General features: G+C 42.1%; 7 pseudogenes across 7 annotated transcripts; 4 read left to right on the plus strand and 3 right to left on the minus strand.

Moving 5' to 3' along the window:
• Positions 1–2,799: 2,799 nt before the first annotated feature.
• On the plus strand, positions 2,800–7,148 carry AT3G33058 (annotated as a pseudogene; the record flags this gene model as incomplete). The annotated part of the gene is made up of 1 exon: positions 2,800–7,148.
• Positions 7,149–8,764: 1,616 nt separating this feature from the next.
• AT3G33085 lies at positions 8,765–9,786 on the plus strand (annotated as a pseudogene; the record flags this gene model as incomplete). The annotated part of the gene is made up of 1 exon: positions 8,765–9,786.
• A 609-nt stretch (positions 9,787–10,395) lies between these two features.
• On the plus strand, positions 10,396–12,925 carry AT3G33083 (annotated as a pseudogene; the record flags this gene model as incomplete). The annotated part of the gene is made up of 1 exon: positions 10,396–12,925.
• A 136-nt stretch (positions 12,926–13,061) lies between these two features.
• Positions 13,062–13,560, minus strand: AT3G33082 (annotated as a pseudogene; the record flags this gene model as incomplete). The annotated part of the gene is made up of 1 exon: positions 13,062–13,560.
• A 1,601-nt stretch (positions 13,561–15,161) lies between these two features.
• AT3G33081 lies at positions 15,162–17,153 on the minus strand (annotated as a pseudogene; the record flags this gene model as incomplete). The annotated part of the gene is made up of 1 exon: positions 15,162–17,153.
• Positions 17,154–18,213: 1,060 nt separating this feature from the next.
• AT3G33079 lies at positions 18,214–20,474 on the minus strand (annotated as a pseudogene; the record flags this gene model as incomplete). The annotated part of the gene is made up of 1 exon: positions 18,214–20,474.
• Positions 20,475–21,208: 734 nt separating this feature from the next.
• AT3G33064 lies at positions 21,209–21,925 on the plus strand (annotated as a pseudogene; the record flags this gene model as incomplete). The annotated part of the gene is made up of 4 exons: positions 21,209–21,358; positions 21,431–21,457; positions 21,552–21,599; positions 21,882–21,925.
• Positions 21,926–22,516: the final 591 nt, after the last annotated feature.

Here is a 22,516-nt window from a genome sequence, read left to right on the forward strand (position 1 = left end):
TTTTCGAATATTTTGCATGTATCAAAGCTCTTATAAACAAGATAGGGTATTCCTACATAGCTGGTGGGACCCATGGCAAATGGATCGTAAAGTCTTCAAAAAAGAATAGATACGATTGCATTGCATGTAGTAGCGGATGCGATCATACCAGCACTAACGCACCGGATCCCATCAAAACTGTGCAGTTAAGCGTGTTTGGGCGAGAGTAGTACTAGGATGGGTGACCTCCCGGAAAGTCCTCGTGTTGGATCCCTCTTTTCTTTTTTCGGTTTTTGTCCTCTTTTTTTTGTTAAGAATGTATGACTCTATTACTTTTAGACAGTGAGGCCAAACTTCGGATGTGATACCTTTTCGGAAAGCCCAAAAAGAGCTCTCTGATGAATAAGGAAGGAAAATGGAATTCTTCTATTGGTTTTTTTTTCTACTCCAAATTTTGACGTTAATGTACTTTTTTGGGCCTTTTCGTGATCTTTGCTATATACGGAGCGAAAATTATATGTTCGGACAGTGTTTTCGAATATTTTGCATGTATCAAAGCTCTTATAAACAAGATAGGGTATTCCTACATAGCTGGTGGGACCCAYGGCAAATGGATCGTAAAGTCTTCAAAAAAGAATAGATACGATTGCATTGCATGTAGTARCRGATGCGATCATACCAGCACTAACGCACCRGATCCCATCAAAACTGTGCAGTTAAGCGTGTTTGGGCGAGAGTAGTACTAGGATGGGTGACCTCCCGGAAAGTCCTCGTGTTGGATCCCTCTTTTCTTTTTTCGGTTTTTGTCCTCTTTTTTTTGTTAAGAATGTATGACTCTATTACTTTTAGACAGTGAGGCCAAACTTCGGATGTGATACCTTTTCGGAAAGCCCAAAAAGAGCTCTCTGATGAATAAGGAAGGAAAATGGAATTCTTCTATTGGTTTTTTTTTCTACTCCAAATTTTGACGTTAATGTACTTTTTTGGGCCTTTTCGTGATCTTTGCTATATACGGAGCGAAAATTATATGTTCGGACAGTGTTTTCGAATATTTTGCATGTATCAAAGCTCTTATAAACAAGATAGGGTATTCCTACATAGCTGGTGGGACCCATGGCAAATGGATCGTAAAGTCTTCAAAAAAGAATAGATACGATTGCATTGCATGTAGTAGCGGATGCGATCATACCAGCACTAATGCACCGGATCCCATTAAAACTCCGCAGTTAAGCGTGCTTGGGCGATAATAGTACTAGGATGGGTGACCTCCCGGAAAGTCCTCGTGTTGAATCCCTCTTTTCTTTTTCGGTTTTTCTCTTCTTTTTTTTGTTAAAAATGTATGACTCCATAACTTTTAGATAGTGAGGCAAAACTTCGCATGTGATACCATTTCGGAAATCCTAAAGAGAGCTCTCCGATGAATGAGGAAGGAAAATGTAATTCTTCTATTGGGTTTTTATTCTACTCCTAATTTTGACCTTAATGTACTTTTTCGGGCCTTTTCGTGATATTTGCTATATTACAGGGCGAAAATTATATGATCGGACATTGTTTTCGAATATTTTGCATGTATCAAAGCTCTTATAAACAAGATATGGTATTCCTACATGGCTGGTATGACCCACAGCAAATGGATCTTAATTCTAGACTTTTTGTAATCCCGATTTCTCTTTATCTATTCAGTATTCAGTATTCAGCTTTTGTTCTTGATTTCGTTTACTGTTGTTCATTCTGTTATCATCATGTTGTTACACTGTTGTTATCATGTCTTCCACCTGTTCAACGTTTATGCTTTCTGTTATGATGTCTGAGTAGTGAATAGGTTTTTGAGGATGGCTTAGAGTAGTGTAGGATTCTCAGTATGCTAGGTGATTGAGTATTGATTGATAGATCCCTTCTGGATTAGTTGTTCTTAATGCCTATTGCTTTCTGATCAACTGGAATTTGAGCCCAGACATTTCCGTGCCCAAAAGGTGTTCGATGAAATGTTTGAACCACTAATTCCAGAGATTCGTGACCCTGTACCAAGGTATTGGTTGCAAGGAGCGTTTTGGCTTTAACTTGTTGATTCGTAATGCCTGTTAGGTTAGCTCTCGTCAATGGTGATTGAGTCTGGGACTAGGTTAACTTGAGGGTCTCAGTTGCGGTGGCACTTAGATTTGGTTAATGAACTTGTTATCTAAGGTTAATTTACTGAGCATGTCAATCACCTGTAAACTGAGAAAACGAAACTACTCAATTACCCCATCCTCAGGAATTCTTTATCTGATTGAATTCTTTGTTTACTCTACTGTTGTTTACTGCATCTTGTTATCTGTTGCTTAATTTCTTCAGTTCTTTCTTGTTACTCGACCTCATACTCGACCACCTAGTTGTTTGGCAACAGACTGTACAGTCGAGTATCTGTGTTTCATTTTCTGTCTGTTACTCGACCTGTCACTTGACCTCACCCAGTGTTCTGCAAAGAGCTGTGTTGGTCGAGTGTTTTACTGTTTCTGTTTGATTTTCTGTTTTCTGCATGTTCACTTAGAACTGCTAGAACACACCAAAACCTGTTATTGCTTGGCTTGACTTAGTGACTTCTGATCACATCTTGATTGTTAGCATCACACCCATTTGGATTGACAACCTAAAATACTACAACGATATGATTGGTGTTTTAGGATAATTGACTAAAAAACCTATTATCAATTTGGCGCCGTTGCCAATTGGGTGTTTGTTTGTTACATTTGAGATTTCAGACTTGCTTAGATCAAGTTCTTTTTCAATTTTCTTTTCGGTTACTAACTGTGTGTTTTTCTTGTTGTCTTCTTGATCCAGGTACACCTCTGCTGTATGCGAATTCGATCAACAGGCAATCAGAACCTCCTTTTCGACGACAACATCAACCGCATAGCTCGCGAACTCAGAAAAAGGAGAACCACAGTCACCCCTGTATCTCAGCAACCACTCGAAATGGCTGAAGAACAGAATCAACAAAATGGCCCTGCCAACATTGGTGCTGGAGATGCACCACGTGATCACCGCCAGAGGAAAGGAATTGCACCTCCTGCGATCCAGAACAACAACTTCGAGATTAAGAGTGGTCTCATCTCGATGATTCAGGGGAACAAATTCCATGGTCTGCCAATGGAGGATCCACTCGACCACCTTGATGAATTCGATAGGCTCTGCAACCTAACAAAGATCAATGGTGTCAGTGAAGACGGATTCAAGCTCCGTTTGTTCCCATTCTCCTTGGGCGACAAAGCACACATCTGGGAGAAGAATCTGCCCCATGACTCAATCACCACCTAGGATGATTGCAAGAAGGCTTTTCTATCAAAGTTCTTCTCCAATGCCAGAACTGCAAGACTCAGAAATGAGATTTCTGGTTTCTCACAGAAGACTGGTGAAAGCTTCTGTGAAGCATGGGAGCGTTTCAAGGGGTACACCAACCAATGCCCTCATCATGGCTTTACTAAAGCCTCTCTGCTCAGCACTCTTTACAGAGGAGTCCTACCACGCATCAGAATGCTTCTGGATACAGCTAGCAATGGGAATTTCCAGAACAAGGATGTTGAAGAAGGCTGGGAATTGGTTGAGAACCTCGCTCAATCAGATGGCAATTACAACGTGGACTGTGATACGTCAGAGGAACAGCTGATTCTGATGACAAACACAGGAAGGAGATCAAAGCGCTGAATGACAAGCTGGACATGATTCTTCTTAGCCAGCAGAAGCATGTGCACTTCCTTGTTGATGACGAGCAATTTCAAGTCCAAGATGGGGAGGGTAACCAGTTGGAAGAAGTCAGCTACATAAAACAACCAGGGTGGCTACAAAAGATACAACAACTATCGCTTGAAACTCTTTCCAAGAAAACTTAAATCCAGATGTTCTGGCCCATTCTGTATCACTGAGGTCCGTCCTTATGGAGCAGTCACTCTAGCTGGTAAGAGTAGAGATTTTACAGTAAATGTTCAAAGGCTCAAGAAATACTTAGCAGACCAAATCCTTCCAGAGGTGACATCGGTTCATCTCCAAGAACCTCTTGATGATTAAAGGAGTAAAGGAGTCAAGCTAATGACTTTAAACAAGCTCACTTGGGAGGAAGTCCCATGATTATCTCTGTAAATAAAAAATTTCTTGTCTTGTTATTTTTGATTTGTTTTAATTGTGTTTGTGGTTTTCAGAGAAAAGGGAACAACGTGGAGATAGAGTAAAAATTCAAAACTTTTACTCTACAGAAGACCTGGAGATTGAGTGTATAACCTGGTGGAGTACAAAATTTATAAAGTTTTCTGCTGCGTCTGGAGACACGGAATTCGAGTACATCAGTCGAGTATACGTGATGTTTAAAATCCAAAATTTTAAAAAAACATCATTGTACTCGACCAACAGGAGCTACAGAGACTTGCAAGGATTTCTTGCAGTTTACAGTAGATCTTCTGCATATTTTTTCAGTCAACAGAGTGTGGACCACGCGCTGAGGATAAGCTGGAGAGAGAATCTAAAACTCAACCTAGACCACTCATTTAAAAACATCACTCGACTTCACAAAATCCACTCGACCTACCTCTTTTCATTTCACCACCGACACTCTAATCTCTCTACACCACGAATCGCCGTCCAAAGAGATACTCGATCCTGACAATATCACTCGGCCTCCGAGAGTTACTCGACATCCGCGCCGCCGTCACCAGATCATATCTTCCGTCACTCGACCTCCGGGAACCACTCGACCTCTGCGCTTCCGTAATCGAGTACTCCTCCTCGTTCACCGTCGAAGTCTCCGTGACCACTTGATTACGACCAAGCTACTAGACCACAAACTATCACTCGACCTCGAGTATTCACTCGACCTCTGCAGCAGCAACTCGACCTCTTGTTCTTGAAAGCAACAGAGCCCTGAAGAACTGTCAGAGTGTTTACTCGACCTCTAGGCTTCACCGGCTGAACTCAACCTCCACAACTTACTCGATCTCCTGAAGCATACCCACTCGAATCCGGAGACGATACTCGATCCAAATCGTCTAAAGGGAACTCAAGAACAGCTCAGTCTACTCGAGTACAGAATTGTACTCGACCAATAGGGTTTATTTCATTGCCTATTGATAACAATTTTGGTTTCATTGCTATCTTTGAGACTAACCTATTGACTTTGAGCTTTGAGTTCTAAATTTTTACAGGAGAATCATGAGCAATTACAGTGGCAGTTCTTCTGTTGATCCTGACTACAACATGGATGAGACAGAGTCAACATCTTCAAGGCCAGAGAGAGAACAAAGAGAATATGAAAGCTTCAGAAGGAAAGCTGAGATAGCCCGAGGGAAGAGAGCGATCACTGAGAGGTATGAGCTTATAGACGAAGATCAGGAAGACGAGTACATGCCTGAACAGACTCGTAGAGCTACCAAACTTCTGCACAAGCCCGACGTATTGCCTGCTGAGGAATATGTTAGGCTTTTCAAGCTGAACGAGTTCTGTAGCACGAGGTATCCTTACTCGACCTCACTTGCACAACTCGGATTGTTGGAAGATGTTCAACACCTGTACCAGAGTTGTCATCTGGACACTCTGATGGCTTATCCGTATGTAGCGTATGAAGATGAGACAATACAATTTCTTTCCACGCTGCAAGTAGAGCTCTACCAAGGTATGACCTCTGATGAGTTGGATTGTGAAGGATTGGGATTCTTGCAATTTTCTGTGTATGGCCATGAGTATAGGTTATCAATCAAGCGCTTGGAAGGATTGTTTGGCTTCCCCAGTGGAACGGGATCTAAGCCCAAGTATGACAGAGAAGAGTTGAAAGACTTGTGGATCACCATTTGCAGCTCTGTACCGCTGAATGCTTCTAGGTCAAAGAGCAATCAGATACGCAGCCCTGTCATCAGGTACTTCCAGCGTTCTATAGCCAATGTACTCTACTCCCGAGAGATCACAGGGACTGTTACTAACTCTGATATGGAGATGATCGCAATGGCCCTCAAGGGAACTCTTCGCCAAACGAAGAATGGTATGTCTCTCCAAGGTGAAATCAATGACACACCTCTCTCTGTACTTCTTCTGATCCATCTGTGTGGATACAAGAGTTGGGCTGTCAGCAATAACCGCAAGAGAGCACGAGGCGCTCTGTGCATAGGTGGTGTTGTGACACCGATTCTGATAGCTTGTGGAGTCCCAATCATATCTGCCGGACTCGAGCCGCGAGCAATGGATATCGAGCACCTACGTCACTGCGAATTCCTAGAGTTTGCAATGGTTGACGACTTCCACAGGTTCAGGTTTGAGCACTCTACAGACAGGAGAGCTAACATCCTTCTCCCTAGCCCTGAGGTTACACGGATAATAGAGGGAGATAATATTGATTTTTGGCCTGAGGTTGGACGCCTCTACTATGAGAACGCTCCGCCATTCAATGAGGAGGATCTTCTAGAAGAAGCTGTTTCGGATGGGATGGATGACGATTGCGCAGTGGAGTTCGACACTAGCATGTATCACTTTGGTGAAGATGTACCTCCAGCGAGGCAGAGCAAGAGCTTGACCGAAGCTCATAAGAACAAAAGTAAATTGCAGAAGTGGTGCAAGAAGCAGGACAAGTTGCTCGCCAAGTGTTTCAAGGCTATCAAGCTTCTGACAGATAAGCTGAGTTGTTCCTCCTCCACCACAGCTATTCCACAGGTATTGCCTCCTCTGGAGATGCCATCGAGGAGATTTGATAAGCCTGCGCACAAGCCTGAGCTTAGCGAGCAGAGAGTCTCTCATGCCCCGGTTAGGCATTTGTCATTCGAGTCCCGGGAGCACAAGAGAAGAAGGAAGGCTACACTCACTTGATCTAGGAGCAGATCACACCTCATTCACTCGAGGAGATCACTTGACCGCGGTGCCGGCCGTAGCAGAAGGAGAGAGGTCGAGTATCCTCAGAGCGGTGCTGGCCGCCACAGAGCTAATGAGGTCGAGTACCCACCTGCTGGAGCTGATACAGAACAAGGTGGTTCGTCTATGGCCTGGGAGCAATCACAGGCAGCCATTGACGAGCAACTACGTTCATTCTTCGATTGAGGTACGCGCCTCACTTCACCATTGTATTATATCATCTGTTGTGATTTGTTTCTTCATTTCGTTTCTGTGATTGGATTTGTCCTGAGTACTCTCTTCCAAGTTTATTCGCATAGTGGACTGTGTGATTTAAGTTTGGGGGAGGGCTCAGGAAGTGTGTGTTATATTTTTGAGTCTGCATTCATCTAAGGGATAGAAAAACCAAAAAAAATTGAAAAATTTTAGAAAATGATTTGACAAAAAAAGAGTGTTCATGTAGTTGCATTACATTTAGGATCGAGTCTAGAGTGTTTCATTTAGGATTGTTGCATATGCATAGGGGATGATGATGAGATAGCCTTGTAAGCATTTTGATTCACAGGATAAACTCAGTGCCCTCGTTGCTAGTTGTCTGTTGCGTAGTCAATGAATTTGAAATAAAACTGAACCATGCCTAGATTGCTCTATTCGACCACACTATCATGATCTGATACCATTCCCTATCAATTTGAACCTGAATCTGATCTTTAATTATCATGTCTGCATCAAATTTGAACTCATGGATACCCTAAAATACTTGGATTTTCTTATTCATTTTGATCACTCTTGTTAATCCAAGTAGCTGACTCTCCTTATTAGAGCAGTTAACCCAAACCCAAACCTAGACTTTCTTTCAAGCCCTATATCACTTGTGAGTGTTTGTGAGGTCTTATTCCGATTAAGCTTGGTAGAAAGTGTTAGGTTCGTAACGACAGAGATAGTGTCTCATGTAGTTCTAGTTCGCATTTTTTGGACTAGATAGGACTAGGTGGGCGCTTATACTTTGGGTTGGGATGTGTTTAAAAGAAAAAAAAAAGGTTGATTTATTGATAAGAAAAGGTAAAAGACTCTAGGTGAAGTAAGCTAAAGAAGCAGAAAAAGTCTACTAAAGGTTTTGGGATTTGTAAAGAAAAGAAAGAGTTCTTGTTAGCTATTGAAGATGGGCAAAAGCCCTTGGTTTTAAAATGTTAAAAACAGGAACCTTAGTTGTTAAAGAAATCCAAATCCGCTAGATGTATCAAAGTGTTGAGAAAGCTTCTCCTAGAGTTAAGAGAAAAGAAAAGAATGATTAGAAAAAGGGCTTAAAAGATTCATGAATGCAAAGGGTAGAGTTTAGTTCTTGTATTGGGATTGGAGATGGGATTACCATTAGAGCTTCATTTGATGTACTCTGGGTAGATGGGATCTTATCTCTGTATGCATAGCTTGGGACTTACCTTTAGCATTCTACTAAAGCTTAATCATTTTTTGAGAGATCCCCTGTTATTGAAGCCTATTCTGTAAGGGACCATCTTTGTCTCTTGACCTTTTACCTTAGCCAAATGAGTTCTTTGATGATGCATTGCTTGATTCACGTTCCAGAACTAATGAATGTTAAAGGGATTGGTAGATTTGAAAACTTGTGTAGGTCGAGCATATGAGTCGGATTGATTGATTGATGAGGCATAACTAACTTTTTTAAGTAGAATTCGATCTTGCAGCTTAGAACTTTCAACTTGGACATTGATTTCATCTGGTCTATCTGGTGCTTTGGCTCTGAGTCCCCGCTTTCAAACCTCACCTCCAGCTTGTTCTTGATTGTTTGCTTGAGGCAAGCAAAGACTAAGTTTGGGGGAGTTGATAAGTTTGTATTTTGCATGTTTTGAGCATCCATTTGTCATCATTTTAGCATCATATCATCACTGTTTTATACCATTTCACATCATTTGTCATCACTTTGCATGTTTAGGATAGTTTTGCATGCATGTTGCATATTTGTGTTGTTTTCAGGTGATTTGGAGCTGTCGACGATCTAACTGGAAGAAGCGGACCTGATCATGACAAACCACTCGACCAAGAGGTCGAGTAGGAGCTTCAAGATCTCAAGAGACCACTCGACCCCCAGGTCGAGTAGAAGACACCACCACTCTATCACATCACTCGACCCCCAGGTCGAGTGTCTTCATCTCCATCTCTTGACCACCACTCGATCACATCACTCGACCCCCAGATGTAGTGACTTCATCCCATTGCTAGACCTCTACTCGACCTCATCACTCTACATGGAAGTCGAGTATCACCATCACACCACTCGATTGCATACTCGATGACAAGCTTCAGAGCCTTCTTCATTCCGCACTCAACCAGACACTCGAGCACAAGAAAGAAAAGAAGACTCCAGCTATTCACTCGACCTCCCACTCGACCACATGGGTCGAGTACAGTTCTTAATCCGTCCCAATACTTTGTCGTTTTGAGTATTAGGGTTTCGGAATATTTGGCTATAAGTAGCATGTACTTCTCATTTTCGCAGACAAGAAATTTTTATCTAGTTTTATTCTGCAGACCTTGTGTTCTAGACTTTTTGTAATCCGGATTTCTCTTTATCTATTCAGTGTTCAGTATTCAGCTTTTGTTCTTGATTTCGTTTACTGTTGTTCATTCTGTTATCATCCTACTGTTACACTGTTGTTGTCATGTCTTCAACCTGTTCAACGTTTCTGCTTTCTATTATGATGTCTGAGTAGTGAATAGGTTTCTGAGGATGGGTTAGAGTAGTGTAGAATTCTCAGTATGCTAGGTGATTGAGTATTGGTTGATAGATCCCTTCTGGATTAGTTGTTCTTAATGCCTATTGCTTTCTGATCAACTAGAATTTGAGCCCAGACATTTCCGCGCCCAAAAGGTGTTCGATGAAATGTCTGAACCACTAATTCAAGAGATTCGTGACCCAGTACCAAGGTATTGGTTGCAGGGAGCGTTTTGGCTTTAACTTGTTGATTCGTAATGCCTGTTAGGTTAGCTCTCGTCAATGGTGATTGAATCTGGAACTAGGTTAACTTGAGGGTCTCTGTTGCGGTGGCACTTAGATTTGGTTAATGAACTTGTTGTCTAGGGTTAATTTACTGAGCATGTCAATCACCTGTAAACTGAGAAAACGAAACTACTCAATTTCCCCATCCTCGGGAATTCTTTATCTGATTGAATTCTTTGTTTACTATATTGTTGTTTACTGCATCTTGTTATCTGTTGCTTAATTTCTGCAGTTCTTTCTTGTTACTCGACCTCATACTCGACCACCTAGTTGTATGGCAACAGACTGTGCAGTCGAGTATCTGTGTTTCATTTTTTGTCTGTTACTCGACCTCACCCAGTGCTCTGCAAAGAGCTGTGTTGGTCGAGTGTTTTTTACTGTTTCTGTTTCATTTTCTGTTTTCTGCATATTCACTTAGGACTGCTAGAACACACCAAAACCTGTTATTGCTTGGCTTGACTTAGTGACTTCTGATCACATCTTGATTGTTAGCATCACACCCATTTGGATTGACAACCTTCAGTACTACAACGATATGATTGGTGTTTTAGGATAATTGACTAAAAAAACTATTATCAATGCCCTTTGTGCTGACTAATGCACCAGCCACCTTCCAATCAGTGATGAATGAGCTGTTTAGACCATATATGCGCCGGTTTGTTTTAGTGTTCTTTGACGACATTCTGGTATACAATCTTGATGTAGAGACACATCTCAAACACTTAGAGGTTTTTCTTCAGATTCGGTTACAGAACAGGTTCTACGCCAATGAGAAGAAATGCCACTTTGGTTGCACAAGGATATCATATTTGGGCCATATGATCACTAGCGAAGGAGATTCTACAGATCCCACAAAGATAGAAGCTATGGTAAAGTGGCCACAGCCCAAGAATATAACAGAGCTGCGCGGGTTTTTAGGCCTTACTGGTTACTACAGAAGGTTTGTGGCAGGTTATGGGAAGATAGCAAAGCCACTGACAGAATTACTCAAGAAAGGGAAATTTGAATGGTCTGTTGAAGGTACAAGTACTTTTGAGGCTTTAAAAGAGGCGGTTATCTGTCTTCCAACGTTAGCATTACCAGATTTTGAGAAGCCATTTGTGATAGAGACTGATGCTTTAGGCACGGGTATAGGAGCAGTTCTATCTCAGGATAAGCGTCCCATTGCGTTCATTAGCCAAGGATTCTCCAGTAAAGGCAGAGTTAAATCAATATATGAGAGGAAACTTTTGGCGATTGTTTTTGTAGTGGATAAGTGGAAGCACTACCTCACGGGAGAAAAGTCATTATCAGGACTGATTAGAGAAGCCTGAAACACTTACTCAACCAGAAGGCAGTGTCAGCCATACAACAAAGGTGGGCTTCGAAATTAGTTAGCCTGGACTATGAGATTGAGTATAAGCATGACTCAGAAAATAGAGTAGCAGACGCGCTATCTAGACGTCCAGTAACCGAGCAAATAATGAACATGCTGTTTCTAGCTTCGGCGACAGTGAACAAGGAAGAACTGTAGGCACAGGTACAAAATGATCCCAGCCTCAAACTCATACAGGAACAACTGCTTAGAGGAGAGGAAGGGGAGAAAGGATACAGTCTGGTAGCTAACACCTTATATAAGGATGGCAGAATTGTTATGCCAGAAAGCTCTCCTTTTATCCCAAAATTGCTGGAACAGTTTCATACTAGTCCCATTGGAGGACATGAAGGAGCGTTTAAGACATTTAAAAGGTTATCTAGTGAAGTTTACTGGAAAGGCATGCGCAAGGACGTGGTGGAGTTCCTCAAGGGTTGTCAAGTTTGTCAACAAAACAAGTATTCTACATTGTCTCCAGCCGGCCTCTTGCAACCATTACCCATTCCGACTAAGGTATGGTCCAATATCAGCCTTGATTTCATTGAAGGGCTTCCAGTTTCAAGTGGATATGATGCGGTACTCGTCGTGGTAGATCGGCTCAGCAAGTATGGTCATTTTATTCCCCTTAAGCATCCTTACACAGCTAAATCAGTAGTAGAAGTGTTTATTAAAGAGATTGTTAGACTTCATGGATTTCTAGAGAGTATGGTTTCAGATCGGGACAAGATTTTTGTCAGTCACTTTTGGTCTGCTCTTTTCAAGTCCCAAGGAACACATCTGGCTAAGAGCACAGCATACCACCCACAGTCGGATGGCCAAACCGAGGTCCTAAACAGATGCTTAGAGACTTACCTTCGCTGTTTTGTTAATGGAAAGCCAAAATCTTGGGCTCAATTGTTTTCCTGGGCAGAATACTGGTCTAACACTTCGTTTCATTCTGCCATCAAGATGACTCCATTTCAGGCCTTGTACGGAAGAGAACCACCGAAACTGTTACGATTTGGTGACATCCCAAAAGCTAACGCGGTGGTAGAGGAGATGCTACAAGAAAGGGACAGAGTGGTCACGATGCTGAGAGAAAATCTGCAGGCAGCTCAAGCCCGAATGCAAAAATCAGCTAACAAGCATAGAAGGGAGCTGGAATTCATAGTTGGCGATTGGGTTTATCTAAAGTTAAGACCTTACAGGCAGGTAACCGTGGCACAGCGTCGCAATGAGAAGCTATCTCCCAGATTTTTTGGTCCTTATCAGATTCTTCAAAAAATAGGTGCAGTAGCCTACAAACTTCAGTTACCAAGCAGCATCTCCATACACCCGGTCTTCCATATATCACAGCTGAAGCATGCGCAACCAAGTTCAGCCCAAGCTCAACCTCTCCCAGCGATTATGACTTCTAACTTGGAGTGGGAACCTGAACCTGAAGATGTACTAGAGATAAGGGAAAGCAGCACGGGCGCAGATACTGAGTTATTGATTAAATGGAGAGGTCTGCCAGAGTGTGAGAATACATGGGAGCCAATGAAAGTCATCAGGCAGCAGTTCCCAGCATTTCACCTTGAGGACAAGGTGGCTTCGTTACGGGGGAGTAATGATAAGGTGGAGACTATGGAAGGAGAAGCAAGGAAAGGAGATAGAGCAACAAGGAAGAGGATTCAAAGAAGATCTTTGACCCAAGTGGCTAAAGAGAGTTTAAGAAAGTGCAAGGAAACACTCTGTCGCATCCAGAGGCTTTGAAGTGTCAAAGAAATAAGTATGCTATAGTTCATATTAACTGTATGTTGTTTAAGTAAGAGTCTGAGAGAGTGTGTGTAGTTTTCCATAGGGAAACTACTATAAATGTTGAACTCTACTTTAGGGTTAAGGTATCAAAGTATTAATCAAACTTCCTATTATTACTCTCCTCTATCCTTTATCCACTCTATCTTCTTCTTCTTCTTCATCCGATTCTATCTCTTTCTGTTCTTAATCTTCTTGATAGGTTCACCACTTATCACTCGACTTCCTTGTAGAGTGGTGTGATCGAGTGATGGTCAAGTGTGGAGGTGATGATACTCGACCAGGTGGTAGAGTGATCGAGTGAAGGTGATGAAGGTAGTCGACCATGTGGTAGAGTAGTGTGATCGAGTGATGGTCAGGTGGTGGAGGTTATGAGACTCGACCAGGGGGTCGAGTGGTGAGGTGAAGTGGTGAAGTCCTCTACTCGACCAGGGGGTCGAGTGGTCTGTTGAGGTCGTGAAGCATCTACTCGACCTGGGGGTCGAGTGGTTTGACATGATCAGGAACGCTTCTTCCAATTAGCTCGTCAACAGCTCCAAATCACCTGAAAACAACACAAATATGCAACATGCATGCAAAACTATCCTAAACATGCAAAGTGATGACAAATGATATAAAACAATGATGATATGATGATAAAGTGATGACAAATGGATGCTCAAAACAGGCAAAATGCACACTTATCAACTCCCCCAAACTTAGTCTTTGCTTGCCCTCAAGCAAACAATTAAGAACAAGTAGGAGGTGAGAGTTGAAGGCGGGGACTTTGAGCCAAAGCACCAGATAAATCAGATGAAATCAATGTCCAAGTTGATAGTTCTAAGCTGCGATATGATTGAATTCTACTCAAAAACGTTAGCTATGCCTTGTTATCAATCAATCCGACTCTTATGCTCAGCCTACACATGTTTTCAAATCTACCAATCCCTTTAACATTCATTAGTTATGGAACGTGAATCAAGCAATGCATCTATCAATGAACTCATTTGGCTAAGGTAAAGGTCAAGTGACAAAGATGGCCCCTTACAGAATAGGCTTCAGCAAAAGGGGATCTCTCAAAAAATGATTAAGCTTTAGTAGAATGCTAAAGGTAAGTCCCAAGCTATGCATACAGAGATAAGATCCCATCTACCAAGAGTATAACCAATGAAGCTCTAATGGTAATCCCATCTCCAATCCCAATATAAGAACTTAACTCTACCCTTTGCATTCATGAATCTTTTAACCCCTTTTTCTAATCATTCTTTTCTTTTCTCTTAACTCTAGGAGAAGCTTTCTCAACACTCTGATACATCTAGCGGATTTGTATTTCTTTAACAACTAAGGATCCTCTTTTCAATTTTTAAAACCGAGGACTTTTGCCCTTCTTCATTAGCTGACAAGAACCCTTTTCTTTTCTTTACAAATCCCAAAACCTTTACTAGACTTTTTCTACTTCTTTAGCTTACTTCACCTAGAGCCTTTTACCTTTTCTCATCAATGAATCAACTCTTTTGTTTTTTCTTTTTCTTTTAGACACATCCCAACCCAAAGTATAAGCACCCACCTAGTCCTATCTAGTCCGAAAAATGCGAACTAGAACTACATGAGACATTATCTCTGTCGTTACAAACCTAACACTTTCTACCAAGCTTAATCGAAATAAGACCTCAGAAACACTCACAAGTGATATAAGGCTTGAAAGAAAGTCTAGATTTTGGTTCGGGTTAACTGCTCTAATAAGGAGAGTCAACTACTTGGATTAACAAGAGTGATCAAAATGAATAAGAAAATCCAAGTATTTTAGGGTATCCATGAGTTCAAATTTGATGCAGACATGATAATTAAAGATCAGATTCAGGTTCAAATTGATAGGGAATGGTATCAGATCATGACAGTGTGGTCGAGTAGAGGAATCTAGGCATGGTTCGGTTTTACTTCAATTTCATTGACTACGCAAAAGACAACTAGCAACGAGGGCACTGAGTTTATCCAGTGAACCAAAATGCTTACAAGGCTATCTCATCATTATTCCCTATGCATATGCAACAATCCTAAATGAAACACTCTATACTCGATCCTAAATGTAATGCAACTACATGAACACTCTTTTTTTTTGTGAAATCATTTTCTGAAATTTTTCAATTTTTTTTTGGTTTTTTTATGCCTTAGATGAATGCAGACTCAAGAGTATAAACAATGCAACACACACTTCATGAGCACTCCCCCAAACTAATCTTGGAAGAGAGTAACTCAGGACAAATCCAATCACAGAAACAAAATAAAGAACAAATCACAAAAGATGATATAATACAATGGTGAAGTGAGGCGCTTACCTCAATCAAAGAATGAACGAAGTTGGTCGTCAATGGCTGCCTGTGATTGCTCCCAAGCCATAGACGAGCCACCCTGTTCTGTATCAGCTCCAGCAGGTGGGTACTCGACCTCATCAGCTCTGTGGATACTCGACCTCTCTTCCTCTGCTGCGGCCAGCACCGTGGTCGAGTGATCTCCTCGAGTGAATTAGGCATGATCTACTGCTAGAGCGAACGAGTGTAGCCTTCCTTCTTCACTTGTGCTCCCGGGACTCGAATGACGAATGCCTAGCAGGGACATGTGAGACTCTCTGCTCACTAAGCTCAGGTCTGTGCTCAGGCTCATCAAATCTCCTCAATGGCATATCTAGAGGAGGCTGTCCCTGTGGAATAGCTGTAGTAGAAGAGGAACAGCTCAGTTAATCTATCAGAAACTTGATAGTCTTAAAGCACTTGGCGAGCCGCTTGTCCTGCTTCTTGCAACACTTCTGCAGCTTATTGTTGTTCCTATGAGCTTCACTCAAGCTCTTGCTCTCCCTCGCCAGAGGTACATGTTCATCAAAATGATACATGCTAGTGTCGAACTCCACTGCTCTGTCTTCATCCATCCCATCCTAAGCAGCTTCTTCTATAAGATCATCCTCATCCAATGGCGGAGCGTTCTCATAGTAGAGGTTTCCAAGCTCAGGCCGAAAATCAATGTTATCTCCCTCTATTATCCGTGTAACCTTAGGGCTGGGGAGAAGGATGCTAGCTCTCTTATCCGTAGAGTGCTTAAACCTAAAACAGTGCATGTCGCCAACCATTCCGAACTTCAGGACGTAGGATGCTAACTCCAGGACTTCGCAGTGACGTAGATGCTTGATATCAATTGCCCGTGGCTCGAGTCCATCAGATGTGATTGGGACTCCACAAGCAATCAGAATCGGTGTCACAACACCGACTATGCAAAGAGCGCCTCGTGCTCTCTTGTGATTATTGCTGACAGCCCAGCTCTTGTATCCACACAGGTGGATTAGAAGAAGTACAGAGAAAGGTGTGTCATTGATTTCACAGATATGTTGTTCTTAGTTTGGTAGAGAGTGCCTTTGAGAGCATATAGCGATCATCTCCATATCAGAATTGGTAACAGTCCCTGTGATCTCTCTGGAGTAGAGGACATTGGCTATAGAACGCTGGAAGTACCTGATGACAGGGCTGCGTATCTGATTGCTCTTTAACCTGGAAGAATTTAGCGGTACAGAGCTGCCAATGGTGATCCATAAGTCTTTCAACTCTTCTCTGTCATACTTGGGCTTAGTACCCGTTCCACTGGGGAAACCAAAAAGTCCTTCCAAGCGTTTGATTGATAACCTATACTCATGACCATACACAGAGAATCTCAAGAATCCCAATCCTTCGCAATCCAACTCATCAGAGGTCATACCTTGGTAAAGCTCCACTTGCCGTGTGGAGAGGAATTGAATTGTCTCTTCTTCATATGCTACATACGGATAAGCCATCAGAGTGTCCACATGACTACTCTGGTACAGGTGTTGAACATCTTCCAACAATCCAAGTTATGCAAGTGTGGTCGAGCATGGATACCTTGTGCTACAGAACTCATTTAGTTTGAAGAGTCTGATATACTCCTCAGCAGGTAATACATCTGGTTTGTGAAGAAGCTTTGTGGCTCTACTAGTATGCTCAAGCATGTACTCGTCTTCTAGATCCTCATCTATAAGCTCGTACCTCTCTGTCATTGCTCTCTTCCCTCGAGCTATCTCAGCTTTTCTTCTGAAGCTATCAAATTCTATCTTTTCTCTCTCTGGCCTTGAAGATGACGACTATGTCTCATCCATGTTGTAGTCAGGATCAACTGAAGAATTGCCACTGTAATTACTCATGATTCTCTTGTAGAAGATTTAGAACTCAAAACTCCAATATCAATAGGATAGTCTCAAAGAGAACAATCAAACCAAAATTGTTAACAACAGACAATATAGACCCAAACGGTCAAGTACAATCAAATACTCAAGTAAGCTTAACTTTTTCCAAGTTTCTCTTTCACGGGTTGAATCGAGTGGCTCAGATATAAGAGGTCGAGTAATGTTGAGGAAGTAGTGTGCAGATGGTGAATCAGGTTGGTCGAGTATACCATAGGTGAGCCAAAATTGGCAGGGACGAAACCTCAAATCGACGATCGAGTACAGTGGATGTAATCGAGTAGCTCTTGAGACGACGACGGTAAACGAGGTGGAGACTCGACTTAGACGGGAAGTGACGGTTAACGGCGAAGTGAAGTGGTTGAGTGATTCAAGGTGAAACGTAATCGGTGGTCGAGTGGGACTTTGAACTCGACTGCGGCGGCTGTAATTCTTTCCAGCTGCGGTCGAGTGGTTTCGGCGAGGTCGAGCGTGGCTTGGTTTCAGAGGTCAAGTTGATTCTTGCGATCGAGTGGTGGAAAACTGAATAGAGGTTGGTCGAGTGAAATTTCAAAAGCAGTGGTGGAGATTGAGTTTGAGATTCTCTCTCCATCTTATCCTCAGCGCGTGGTCCACACTCTGTTGATTGGGAAAACTGCAGGAAATCTACAGTAAACTTGATTAACTCCCTGTAAGGCTCTGTAGCTTCTGTTGGTCGAGTAATATGATGATTTAAAATTTTTTGGTTTTAAACATCACTCATACTCGACCAATGTACTCGAGTGCAAGGTCTCCATGTGCAACAGAAAATTTACAAAATTTTGCACTCCAACGGGCTATACACTCGATCTCCAGGTCTTTTGTAAAGTAAAAGTTTTGAATTTTTACTCTATCTCCACCTTGTTCCTTTGTTCCTGAGAACCACAAACACAACTAAGACAAATCAAAAATAACAACAAAAGAAAAATTTATTTACAGAGATAGTCATGGGACCTTCCTCCCAAGTGAGCTTGTTTAAAGTCTCTAGCTTGACTGCTCACACTTATCAAGAAGAAAATGAATGATAGAGAGGGTCTGCATAGTCCTCTCGGATATCATCATCATACTCAGCGTCCTCCCTGGAGAGGTCTGCAGCAGAACACTCAATTCCCCTTTCTTCAAAACAGGCTTCTTTCTCTTCTAGAGGGTAATCTATCTCTTCAGACCATCTTGAAGTGAACCTTTTTCTCGGGATAATGTCAATTCCGCCTTTAGGTTGAGCTTTCTTCTGCATCTGATTCAGCTTACTCTTAAGCTCCTCAATAGTGTGGGCTAGCTTCCCTATAGTTTCATCTTGCTTATCAGACCTCTTTTTAAGCTCCCTTACTTTTTCAGTCTCATACGCTTCTCTTGGGATCACTCTATCGTCTCCAGAGGGTTTTTCATATTCTTTTGACTCTTCTGGAGTTTTGTTGATGTCAAATTGCAACTTGATGTGCTTTCCAAGGTTGAGACTTATTTTTTCTTCCCTGACATCTATCACTGCTCCCACTGAGGCTAAGAAGGGTCTTCCCAGGATTAAGGGATCCTTATGCTCTTCTTCCATATCCAGCACCACGAAGTTTGTAGGCACTTCCACTCCATTAATCATGACTGGTAGATCTTTCAACATGTCGGAGGGTTTTCTTGAAGACCTATCTGCAAGGATCAAAGTCAGGTCACAAGGCCTGTACTAAATAAATTCCAACCTTCTTGCCACAGAGAGTGACATTAAGGTGACAGAGGCTCCGAGATCGCACAGGCAATCGCTGAAAGCTAATTCCCCAATTGAACATGGTAGAGTAGAATATCCAGGATCTTCTAACTTTTCTTGAACAATCCTCTTATCAGCAACTCGAGATGGAGTAGCGTCACTATCATCATCTGAATCGTGATACATCTTAATCCTTTCCAGTATCAGATTTCTCACATCTTTGTGAGGATCAGGAATCAGGTTGAGAACTTCCATCAGTGGCATCACTGTTTCATTCTCGTCTAGCTGTTTCGCTGCAACAGACTTGTATCTCTCCATCCATGCTTTCCTGAATTTCATGGAAGAGCATGTGAGGGTAATGGAGTAGGTTTGAATCGTTTTACCATTCTCTCGATTATGGCTGCTTTCTCTTCCGAGGTGGATTAAATGAGATGGTGAGAACCAGCAGAATGGTTGAATTCTACAACAGAGACCTCAATCTTGGTTGAAGGCTCCCCTTCTTGAACATCACTGTCCCCAGTGATTAAGTCAGGGACAGGTCGAGTTGGCTGCTCTCGATCCTGGCAGATAGTGATGGCGTGAGCAGTTGCATACTCCTTTGGATTTTGTATTGACTTCCCAGGAAGTCCTGTAACTTTAGGACCAGAGGTAGATGTTGATTGTCCTTCCAAGTATCTGACTTTGGTATTCAATGTCTCCACTTTGGCATTCAGGTCATTGTAGCTATAGTCCAGCTTATGGTGCAATTCAAATAACTTCTTAGCAATTTTCATGGAGCTAGATGCTTGTCCCTGTAGCAGCTGTTGTACCATCTGTTTCATTTCGGGATCAGGAGCTGCAAGACCTTGGTTTTGCTGAGGTGCAAACCCAGGTGGTGGTTGCGGCTGGTAGTTCCCCTGAAATTGTTGGGAACAAATCCTTGATTGTAAGGAACAAAAGGTTTGTTCTGACCTTGTTGTTGATGTGGAGGATACACCTGATCCTGAGGATTCGCAACGTTGGTGCTCCGGTAGGAGAGGTTGGGGTTGTTGGTTTTGAAGTTGTTATACCCTTTGTAGCCACCCTGGTTGTTGTTGATGTAGCTGACCTCTTCCAACTGGTTACCCTCCCCATCTTGGACTTGATACTGCTCGTCATCAACAAGGAAGTGCACATGCTTCTACTGGCTAAGAAGAATCCTTTCCAGCTTGTCGTTCAGCGCTTTGATCTCCTTCTTGTGTTTGTCATCAGAGTCAGCTGTGCTTCTGATGGTCCTATCGTAGTCCTCATTGTAATTACCATCTAATTGAGCTAGGTTCTCAACCAATTCCCAGCCTTCTTCAACATCCTTGTTCTGGAAATTCCCATTGTTGGCGGTATCCAGAAGCATTCTGATGCGTGGTAAAACGCCTATCTATGGAGTGCTTAGCAGAGAGGCTTTCGTGAAGCAATGATGAGGGCATTGGTTGATGTAACCTCTGAAACGCTCCCATGCTTCATAGAAGCTTTCACCCGTCTTCTGTGAAAAATCAGAAATCTTATTTCTGAGTTTTGCAGTTCTGGCGTTGGAGAAGAACTTTGATAGAAAGTCCTGTGGAGTAAACAATAAAATCAATCAGATAAAGAATTCCCGAGGATGGGGTAATTGAGTAGTTTCGTTTCCTCAGTTAACAGGTGACTGACATGCTCAATAAATTATCCCTAGACAACAAGTTCATTAACCAAATCTAAGTGCCACCGCAACAAAGACCCTCAAGTTAACCTAGTCCCAGACTCAATCACCATTGACGAGAGCTAACCTAACAGGCATTACGAATCAACAAGTTAAAGCCAAAACGCTCCCTACAACCAATACCTTGGTACAGAGCCACAAATCTCTGGAATTAGTGGTTCAGACATTTCATCGAACACCTTTTGGGCGCAGAAATGTCTGGGCTCAAATTCTAGTTGATTAGAAAGCAATAGGGATTAAGAACAACTAATCCAGAAGGGATCTATCAATCAATACTCAACCACCTAGCAAACTGAGAATTCTACACTACTCTAATCCATCCTCAGAAACCTATTCACTACTCAGACATCATTATAGAGAACATAAACGTTGAACAGGATGAAAACATGATAACAATAATATAATAGCAAAACGATAACAGGATGAACAACAATAAACGAAATCAAGAACAAATACTGAATACTGAGTAGATAAAGAGAAATCCGGATTACAAAAGGTCTAGAACACAGTGTCTGCGGAATAAAACTAGATAAAAACCTCTTCTCGAAAATGTAAAGTACATGCTTATTATAGCAAAATATTCTGAAACTCTAATACTCAAAATGACGCAGTATTGGGACGGATTAAGAACTGTACTCGACCCTGATGGTCGAGTGAGAGGTCGAGTGATATGCTGGAGTCTTCTATTCTTCCTTGTGCTCGAGTGTCTAGTTGAGTGCAGAAATGAAGAAGACTCTGAAGCTCGCCATAGAGTATGTAGTCGAGTGGTGGTGGTGAAGACACTCGACCTGGGGGTCGAGTGATGTGATCGAGTGACTGGTCAGGTTGTGGAGGTGAATACACTCGACCAGGTGGTCGAGTGAGGTGATCAAGTATCTCTCGTGGTGGTACTCGGCCAGGGGGTCGAGTGATGAGATGAAATTGTGAAGTCCCCTACTCAGCCAGGGGGTCGAGTGGTCTGTTGAGGTCTTGAAGCTTCTACTCGACCTCGGGGTCTAGTGGTTTGACATGATCAGGTCCGCTTCTTCCAGTTAGCTCGTCAACAGCTCCAAATCACCTGAAATCAACACAAATATGCAACATGCATGCAAACCTATCCTAAACATGCAAAGTGATGACAAATGATGAGAAATGGTATTATACAGTGATGATATGGTGCTTAAGTGATGACAAATGGATGCTCAAAACATGCAAAATACACACTTATTAACTCCCTAATAATATGTTTTTAGTCAATTATCCTTAAACACCAATCATGTCTTTGTAGTATTTTAGGTGTCAATCCAAATGGGTGTGATGCAAACAGATGAGATGTGATCAGAAGTCACTAAGTCAAGCCAAGCAATAACAGTATTGGGGTTTCTTACAGTCCTAAGTGAACATGCAGAAAACAGAAACAATAATAGAATTACTAAAATCACCCGACCACAACAGGCTGATGCAAGAAGTAGGATGTGATCGAGTAAGAGGCAGGATATGAAACAAATATACTCGATTGCACAGTCTATTGCCAGACACTGGGTCTGGTCGAGTATACATGTCGAGTAACAGACAGGAAATGAGACAGCTGTACTCGATTGCACAGTCTGTTGCCAGACACTGGGTGTGGTCAAGTAAGTTGGTCGAGTAATTGCAAAAACTAAGAAACAGGCAATGAAAACGATTAAGTGATAACAATAAAACGGAGAAATCAGATAGACGAGAAATTCCTAAGGATGGGGTAATCAAGTAGAGTTGTATCCTAGCCTATTCGAATGGTTAACAAGCGCAATCAAGCTATCCCTAGACTGATCAATTAACTCCCGTGATAGAAATCCTCAAGCAAAGCTAGCCCAGACTAATTTCTATTAACGGAATCTAACTATGCAGGCAATAAGAACAGACTGATAAAGTCAATAAACGCTCTAATC

The sequence above is a fragment of the Arabidopsis thaliana genome, chromosome 3, assembly GCF_000001735.4.
Source record: "Arabidopsis thaliana chromosome 3, partial sequence".
Classification (NCBI taxonomy): Eukaryota; Viridiplantae; Streptophyta; class Magnoliopsida; order Brassicales; family Brassicaceae; genus Arabidopsis; species Arabidopsis thaliana.